General features: G+C 47.9%; 1 pseudogene; it reads right to left on the bottom strand.

Moving 5' to 3' along the window:
• Positions 1-6,375: 6,375 nt before the first annotated feature.
• Positions 6,376-7,876, bottom strand: LOC117972231 (uncharacterized; annotated as a pseudogene).
• Between the last annotated feature and the right edge of the window lie 1,834 nt (positions 7,877-9,710).

Raw genomic sequence — 9,710 nt, 5'->3', positions numbered from 1 at the left:
GTTTTCAACCTTTTTTGAAACTGTACCCCTTCTATCTGGAGGTTTCAGCTCGAGTACCCCTTTACAATTTTCGCTCAACTGAACGGTACCTCAGTTACAATAAAATGGAGAATAATCTGATGACCCCCCCCCCCTCTCTGTTTATTTAATAAATTTGGGTGACAAACTGCTGGTTTAGGACAGAACAACAAACAGTAGGCTTAATTCTTAAAACTTTTAACTGCAAGTATTTGGATGCACAGAATTAAAAAGACAAGTATTGGGTTAGGAGCATACCTATTTTTTTGTAACTTTGACTGCCTTTTTTAAATTGACAGCCTTTTGTGAAAGTGAAGGCCTTTTGATACCCAGCATACATTGCAATACCCAGCAAAGTTATACACTGATATTCTGATAGCACAGCCATTCAATTGAAGTTTGTAATTTGTGTGTTCCTCAAATACACAATAAAAAGTGATATTTATAGGTTATACAGGTTATACAGTGGTTTCGGACATCTAAGAACAGGTACTGTGAGCATCTGGATTCATACCCAGAGGTACTCTGTAGCCTCCTAGGACATTCACAGCTTGTTTGACACCCTCTTGTAGTTGCCCGTTTCTGCATATAAAGCAAAATGCTGTTTGTCAATCTCTGTTTTTTCTTATAAATCAGTCTTTGCAGGAATCATTCCAAAAACACTTGAATCAGTTAGGCACTACAGGCCTTTAAATTGCAGTACCAATTTGCAAGTTGCTAAGTGGTTGCGTTCCTCAAATTTGCACTGCAAAGAGATATTTTAAATAGGGTATATAGTGCTTTGTTTCGCCTCTGCTCGCTTTTGGTGCAAAACTATGCTCCGATACACTCAAGCTGATACTGTGATCACAAAACACTTGGAATAGACTTAAATTGGTGCTTCTGTTGCATAAATACACTACAAAATGTGCACACTTCAGGTCTTATATATAATGGACATTTTTTGTATGTATTTTGCTATAGGAAATCGCGGTCGGGGGGGGGGGGGGTCCTCCTATCGTACCCCATGAGTCCACATATCCTGGGCCAACAAACTCGCTAGTACTCTCTTTAGATGCACAACAGTCTTAGCTAAAGAAAATTGGTTCCTTCGAGTTCGTACGACCCACGACCGCCATTGGCCGAGCCTTACCCCAGTGGTGTTTTTATAATGGGATTTGCCATAGGGAAGGGGGTGGTCTCTTATCGTACCCGTATCTCCACGACCCCTGGGCCAGCGAACTCAGAAGGGCACTCTTTGTGTGCACAAGAGTCTTAGCTAAAGAAAGATATCGGCCATGGGTTCATACGCCACCCCATCGCCAGATGGTGGGTGTTGCCCCAAAGGGGTTTTATAATGGGATTTCCCATAGACATTTTTCAGGGTGCTATATCTCGGGTTCCGGGGGTCCCAGAGACTTGAAAATCGGTACGGAGGTCCACCTCGGGGCCCCTGTCGATCCCTCCAAGCGACGTGTCCCCAGCTAGAAAGGACACCAGTTTAGACTTTTTTTGACAACCTGGAGCTCAAAAGCTATTGGAAATGCAACCTTGACATTCCATCATGCTGAAAATGTGTAAATTTGTTGAAAATGTAGCATTTGAAAACGGGTGGCTCCTTGTGAAAGAGGGCCCCCAGACATGACCCTAGGAAGTTCAACCCGGTTTCTAGGCCCCAGGGTCATGGAGATATGACCCCGAAAAGGATAGTTTTTGGACATTTTTGACAGGGCGTATCTCGGGTTCTGTGGGGGTTAGGAACTTGATTTTTTTTTTGTGGCCGGGCCCCATGGGGCCCCACACAAGGAGTCACCATTTTCATGGTTCAGATGCCAGGACGGCTTGGCAAAGTGAATTTTTTCGTCATGACATGAGTTTTTGGGTGAACCACCACACCGTTTTAGGGGGTGGTTTGGGGTGTTCCCCTGAGTCTATATCACTTTGAATGGTGGTTCTATGTGCTCGGATTCGAGAGATATGCCTGAAATATGTTTTTCAACCCTGCTATAGACATGAATGAGGCTGAACACCCTGAACGCCCTGAAAATATTTTCTGCAAAGAATTGCTACGAAACTGAGCAAATTACATTCATGCTGTTCTAGAACCCTTCGAACGGTGGTTATAGGTGCTCTAGTTCGAGAGATATGACTGAAAATGTGTTTTTTAACACTGGCATAGACATGAATGGGGCTGAATACCCGAAAATATATTTTGCAATGGTGGTGGTACACGTGTGTGGAGGGGAATTTGAGTGCAGGTTTTGCGCAAAAGAGGGGCGGGGAAAAGACTGGGAAGGGTAGGGTAAAAGAAAAATTACTACAATCATTTATTTTCACTATTAGTCTTTAATAAAGGAAAACGACTGCTTTAATTAATCTTCACGTATCTATTTCAGTGCAATGTAGTTTCTTCATGTAATAAGAAATACGTTTTTTTTTAACATTTACATTTTATTTCTGTTCAGTTATGGTAAACTCGGCTGTCAGCTGAGTCCCCAAAACTGAGCTGAATTCGAAAATGCAAAGCGGCCCAGAATTTGGGACGCTATCTAAAAACCAAGGCGGCCCAGAATTTGGGACGTTATCTGCAAACCAAATCGGCCCAGAATTTGGGACGTTATCTAAAAACCAAATCGGCCCAGAATTTGGGACGTTATCTAAAAACCAAAGCGGCCCAGAATTTGGGACGTAAATGAAAACAGGGGCAGTCTATATGTAAAACTGTGATTACATTGGAGATAAACTAATGTATCCTCTAACAAAACTGCAATAGAGTATACATTTTATATTAAAATATATCGCAAACACGATTATAGATATATGCTACTTGAAAGAAAAAAGTACACCACCACAGAAAGCCAATTCTTACATTCGTGCATAACATCATAATTCATATAAAGTAATTACCCATAGTTTGTTATATCCGTACAGCGTAATACCAAATTATATTTTAATGGTAAGGTTGTGGAAACCAGATCTCTCTCTCTCTCTCTCTCTCTCTCTCTCTGATCACAATGTTAAAAATGCCTGCAAGCTTTTCCACTCGTGTGACGACATATTCATGTGACAGACATGGACCAATCAAAACGCGAGACTGTTATGCGGTTCCATCCCAAAAATCTGGCCTGTGTCATACCTCAAGATTCTTGCTTCAGACACCAGGGGAGGCGTTTGAGGCGGCGACTGAACGCAAAAACAGGAGGACCTAGGTTAATGTAGTAGTAAACATAAACATTATAATCTTCAACACAACGACGGGGTAGTCATATTTGAAAAATGTATTTAAACTACCGGTATGAAAATAAACGACTGGAAAGATTACAAGTATGCAAGTGTAAAAGCTGTTTTTACTAAAAACAAGTGTTGTGAAATATCCTGCATACACCGCTCTTTGAAACTCCTCCTTGGTTTCTTTCACTTCACGTGCACGCGCAGCTGCGCAGCAATGGGGCCATGCGAGGAAATTCGACTTTAAGAACCCTCGAGGTTAAAAACTCGAAATGTCAGTACGCGCTGAGAAAAGACAGAACAGGCGAAGCTCAGAAATTGCTGACAGCATTGCTGTCTGAAGGAGCCTCAAATTCACTGCTGTCGGGTTTTAGTAATGTAAAAAAATGTTTTTTCTAGTATGCAGTGAGCAGTGGAAATGATTTATATCTATTAAGTAATATAATGACGTCACCAAAGGTATACGGCTGGCTCTAGTGCTTTCGTCACTGACACTCACTTCTGTAGAGATGGTTGCTATCTGGCTCCAAACAACATCATTGCGCTTTCAATGTTTTCGGCGCTATACGTAATTTCACTGGGCGTGAGCTGGGGGGAAAGATAAGGCAGAAGAAGCAGCAAGGAGCAGTTAGTAGGACAGAATGTGGTCACCGACTGGGGCCGACGCTGTCGACATCCCAGGGGCGGAGGACCCGGCAACCGGAAAGGATAGAAAAGAGGTCGTCGACTGGGGCCGACGCTGTCGACATCCCAGGGGTGGAGGACCCGGCAACCGGAAACGGGATAGAAAAGAGGTCGTCGACTGGGGCCGACGCTGTCGACATCCCAGGGGCGGAGGACCCGGCAACCTGAAAACACATATGAGGGTTAGACTTGAAAAGCCACCCCTCGGGAGGAGATGAGAGAGGTACCCAGCATTTGAGGCTTATGTAAGGGGCGCTCGTAAAACCCCTGATTGGCCGAGACGTCACGCTGCCTGGGACCTGAAAATAAGGACAGAGCATTGAGGTTAGTATAGGACTCGGCACGAGTGACCACGTCCTGAAGGGAGGCAGAATAGAAGAGAGCCTCGAGTGAGATGAGCGCAGGAGCTGCGACAGGACAGAGTTTGGCCGGGGGTCCGCTCTGACTCACGCGGTGAGAACCCCTGAAGGTAAGGGAGGCGGCTGCCTAGCCCTGAGGTCGGGGAAGTGAGCCTCACTTGCCCCCCAGAGATGACCGATGCGAAGGCATGTAGAAGGTGGAGGAGGGGAGGAGGAGGAAAAACGAAACACTAGACAGAAAAGGTGCAGGTGATCAGGTCTTAAATAGTAAATAGAACTAATTAACTGGAGATTAGAAAATTGAAAGATTAGAGATTAGCGGCCCCCCAGCTCCACGCCCCCTGAACCTCGCAAGCTAACATTTCACTGGGCGTGAGCTGGGGGGAAAGATAAGGCAGAAGAAGCAGCAAGGAGCAGTTAGTAGGACAGAATGTGGTCACCGACTGGGGCCGACGCTGTCGACATCCCAGGGGCGGAGGACCCGGCAACCGGAAAGGATAGAAAAGAGGTCGTCGACTGGGGCCGACGCTGTCGACATCCCAGGGGCGGAGGACCCGGCAACCGGAAACGGGATAGAAAAGAGGTCGTCGACTGGGGCCGACGCTGTCGACATCCCAGGGGCGGAGGACCCGGCAACCTGAAAACACATATGAGGGTTAGACTTGAAAAGCCACCCCTCGGGAGGAGATGAGAGAGGTACCCAGCATTTGAGGCTTATGTAAGGGGCGCTCGTAAAACCCCTGATTGGCCGAGACGTCACGCTGCCTGGGACCTGAAAATAAGGACAGAGCATTGAGGTTAGTATAGGACTCGGCACGAGTGACCACGTCCTGAAGGGAGGCAGAATAGAAGAGAGCCTCGAGTGAGATGAGCGCAGGAGCTGCGACAGGACAGAGTTTGGCCGGGGGTCCGCTCTGACTCACGCGGTGAGAACCCCTGAAGGTAAGGGAGGCGGCTGCCTAGCCCTGAGGTCGGGGAAGTGAGCCTCACTTGCCCCCCAAAGGATGGACCCCCGGCACCTACGAAAATTCCCACACCGTGAGACAAACAAGACAGAACATGCCAACGCATAACATAAATAAACAAACAAAAGACCAGAAGGACGAACAAAGGGGAATTAGTAAATTTGTTAATGGGATGTGACTGTGTATACCTGACTATGTGTATACCTGTCGCTCAGTGGAGAGGAAAAAACCCCTCGAAGCGAATTTAGGGGAAAACCTCAGGTGGCCCCGGCGAACAGGTAGCCCCCACTCCGGGCATGCTAGCAATTTTAAAATGGGCTGCTGCTATATCGAGGGGAGATGAATGGACGTAATAGTCTACTGCAGAAGAGGACCAGCGGCCCATGGTCTTGATCAGACTGTGATTGATGCTGGCTCTTGCAGCGGAGGTAGCTGCACCTATACGAAATGAATGGGGAGAATACAGCTGAGGAGGGAGGCCTGTTCTAGAAAGGAGGGAGGAGAGGTGGGCTGAGAACCAGTGACGAGTGACAATAGAGTGAGAGGAATCGATAAATAGAGGGTCCAGGGGGGGATGGGATTTCCTGATGGAGAGATATTTTGCCATTGCAGAGAAAGGGCAGATAGAGGATTCGATCCTTGAAAGCTGGATGAACTGACCACGCCGGAGTTGATCTGTCTTTGAGATACGCAGCCGGATTATGAAATAGGAGTTGCTAATACAGGAGAGATCGCAGAGACGAATACCCGTTGCAGGGAAGCTTGAAGCTGAAGGAACTGCGAATTCTGAGCATCTGAGGAAGCCGAAGAAGGCTGTGAGGCAGATGGTTTCCATTAGGAGATCTTCGTATGGGGAAAAGCAACCTTTCCGAAGAGTGGAGATGAGGGAATGGAGGATATCTGTTGATATAGGCAGGCGGGAAGGTGCAGCAGGGGGGGAGCTTTTGAAGATTCCGCGGAGAGTCAGACGAACAACTGGTATGGAGAGGATGGTGGGTGAAGGCACGGACATGATGCGGTAGTGATATTGTATTCCTGAAATGTAAGATTTGATGGATGCTGGGGAAAGATGGAGAGATTCCTTAGCATGGACGATGAAGGCCAGGATCCAATCTTGATTGAAGGGAATAGGGTGGATATGATTCTGAGCACAGAAGGTTAGGAATGCTGACCAGGCCGTAGAATAAGAAGCTCTTGAAGAAGGGGCGAGGGCTGTAGACATGTAGTTTTGAGCGGATTGAAGGAGGTTGCGGAGGGTAGGGTTCAGTCCAGAAGTAGCTGATGAAACTGTGGGGTCTGGAGGGGGTTTGGGGAGGCAGATGGAACCAGCTGACGGAACTTGGCTACCTGTAGGCGAGAAAGAGCATCCGCAGCATTATTATGGGTACCCGGAAGATGACGAGCTTGTATTAGGAAGTTGAGAGATACAGACGACCATATGAGACGGCGGAGCAGGCGCATAATGAGGGGGGATGAAGAACGTCCTCTGTTGATGATGTGCACTGTGGGTTTGTTATCGCTGAAGAAAAGAATTGATTTTCTTGACCATTGGTGACCCCAGAGGGCAGCGGCCACCGCGATTGGATAAATCTCTAGAAGTGCCGTAGATTTCTCTTGAGGGGGAAGGAGCTGAATTTCAGGGGGCCAAGTGCTAGAGAACCATTCAGGAACAAGGAACCCGCCGAATCCGATGGATGAGGCGTCAGTGAAAAGGGCAAGGTCGTGGGGGGCTGAAATGAAATCGTCGTAAAATAGAGAGAGGCCATTCCAGTTAGTAAGGAGACTGATCCACATCTTTATGTCTTTCCTGGCTTCGGCTGAAATTTTCACGTGAGAATTCATATTCTTGCCCGTTGATGAGAGGGCTAGGAGACGTGAAATAAATGTTCTGCCCTGGGGAATGATGCGAATGGCGAAATTGAAATGGCCGAGGAGAGACAGGAGGTCCCTCTTCTTAATGAAAGAGGAGATCTGAAAATTGTTAATGAGTGCAAGTAAGCGTTAGAGTTTGGCAAGAGGCAGGCTGGCTTCGAATTTCACTGTATTGAGTGTGATGCCGAGGAATTCCAGGGAGTTAACAGGGCCGATGGTTTTCTCTTGAGAAAGAGGGACACCGACTGAGGAAAAGAGGGTCTTTAGCTGATTAATTGCTTGGGCTGGAGGATCTGACGGGGGGGAAATAAGCAGAAAGTCATCCATTAGATGGAGGAGGAAGGGGACGTGATAGGAGTTGAGCAGAATCCAGCAGAGGGCTTCTGACAAGGAATCGAATATTTTTGGGCTACTGCGGCAGCCGAAAGTGAGCTGAGTGGAGAAATAGAACTTGTCTGCCCAACAGACTCCGAAAAGGTGACGGAGGGAAGGGTGAATAGGCATGACCTTGAATGCATCGGAGATATCGGCTTTGGCGAGCCAGGCTCCGTGACCTGCAATTTTGATGAAATGAATGGCATCTGAGAGCTTAATGTAGTGAAGAGAGAACTCCTCGCTTGAAATGAGGGAGTTAATGCTGCGTGTGTAAGCGCCCCGAGGAGCGGATAAGTCAATAATAAGGCGTTTCTTGCCGGAATACTTACGAGTAGCGATGCCTATGGGATTAATACGAAAGGTAGTGAAGGGGGGTGCTGAAAAGGGGCCGACCATGAAGCCTTTGCTGACTTCGGCTTGGAGAAGGGAACTGACGACTTGTGGCTCAGAAATGGCAGAGCGGAGATTTTGACAGATATGAGACTCCGAAGGAATGTGAGAAATGCCAGTGAAAAAGCCATTTGTAAGTCCGCTAATTAGATAAGAAACGAACAGCTTATCTGGATGATTTTGTAGCGCATTAGCGAGAGCCTGGACGTTGATAGGAGTAGAAACTTGAAGTAACTTTGATTGTCACTTCGCTGTAAGAGGACATATGGAGCGTGAGTGGGCGTCGTTGCAGAAGCTGCAGGCATGCAGGTACTTGCAGGTTTTGCTGAAGCAGGCAGAAGTATTAAAGTTATTGCATAATTGCCTGCCACCTGTGAACTTGATGGGACGGCCATAGATATCTCTGGCTTGAGATCTGGTGGGAGGAGCTGAAGCATGGATGGAAGCAGGGGCAAAATGTCTTGAACTGAGAAGAGAAGGCAAGGGATGATGAATGGGTTGAAGAGAACTAGCTGCTGTCTTAGGGCATAGATAAGAGGAGTGCGCTGTGGAGGCACATGCGCTGCAGGCGTTGGGACGAATTCCACTGAAGATCCGGGTGAAAAGATCTGTGTCGGAACGGGACCAATCAATAATACGGTTGTCGGCTGAGAGGGTGGCAGCAGCTTTGGCTGAGAAAGCACGGTGGTATTGATAGAACAAAGCGCCTCCGTAGCGCACGGCCAATTCGACAACCAAAAAGAGATACTGATTTAACTCTTGTAATCTGTGCGGATAAACAGAACAGAGAATATCGCGATAAATGGAGAAAGCGAGGACGAATTCTCCCACGGAAAGGCTTTTTTGAAGACGTGGGTCGCGGGATTTTAGAGTGACCGAAACGTCTCCACAGTCAACCACTCTGTGATCTAAAAACTCAGAAGAAGCAATGAGAATAGAGACAAGATTAACATCCTTGCCTTCGATTATTTGCTTTCTAATTTTTGGTGAAATAGAATGGCTGGTAATAGCACGGGGAGAAGAGGAACTTGCTACAGTGGCTGAGGAGAGATTGAACTCTGGAGGAGGAACGGGGGGTACTGAAAAAGACGTACCAAGGGTATAAGCAGGAGTGCCGGAACTGAAGGCGGGTGGAGCCAAAGCAGGATTTTCCAGTTTGTCAAGACGGGCGCTGAGAGCTAGCTGAGAGTCTATAATGGGCTGGAGCAGAGTTTGCAGCTGATTAAAAGTGACTTGAGGGGCGCTGCTGGAGGAGGGGATGGGCGGGGTGAGTGATTGCGGCAGATGCTGTGGCTGCGTTGACTGCGCCGCCGGGGGGAGCTGAGCTGCGAAAGCAGAGTCTTGCGTATGCGCAGCAGGAACAGGAGCAGAAGAGGAGGGCCTGACGGCTGAGGCTTGCAAGCGGGGGGGGGAAATCGGCTCGGCTGACAAGGCTTCACAATAGGTAACAAAAAGGGACATGCGATCTCCGCCGACGGGAATAGGAATGGACTTTTCAAAGAGTACTTTCAGCAGTTTAGGTGTCGTCCAATCTTTGTAGTGGAGCTGCGGTAGGGGCTGGCTAGCGGAACCGCGCTTTGGGCCCTGCTCTTGCCTAGCTGAACGCCGGGTGGAAGCAAGGTTGGCTGACGGGGCTGGCGCGGTCGCGGACCGGGACGAGGAACGAAATGCCTGACAAAGACGGACCGGTGGAGGGGTCGGAGGCAGGAACTCGTCTGAGTCGGAAGGGAATGCGTAAACTGAAAGCTTTTCCATTTGGAAGCAGGTAAGACTGCGCGTATTAATCTTGCGATGTTTTTTTTTTTTTTTTTTTTTCGGGAGTAATGCGAAACACTACGAG

This window comes from Acipenser ruthenus, chromosome 4, assembly GCF_902713425.1.
Source record: "Acipenser ruthenus chromosome 4, fAciRut3.2 maternal haplotype, whole genome shotgun sequence".
Taxonomy (NCBI): domain Eukaryota; kingdom Metazoa; phylum Chordata; class Actinopteri; order Acipenseriformes; family Acipenseridae; genus Acipenser; species Acipenser ruthenus.
This window is presented reverse-complemented; position numbering and strand designations above follow the sequence as displayed.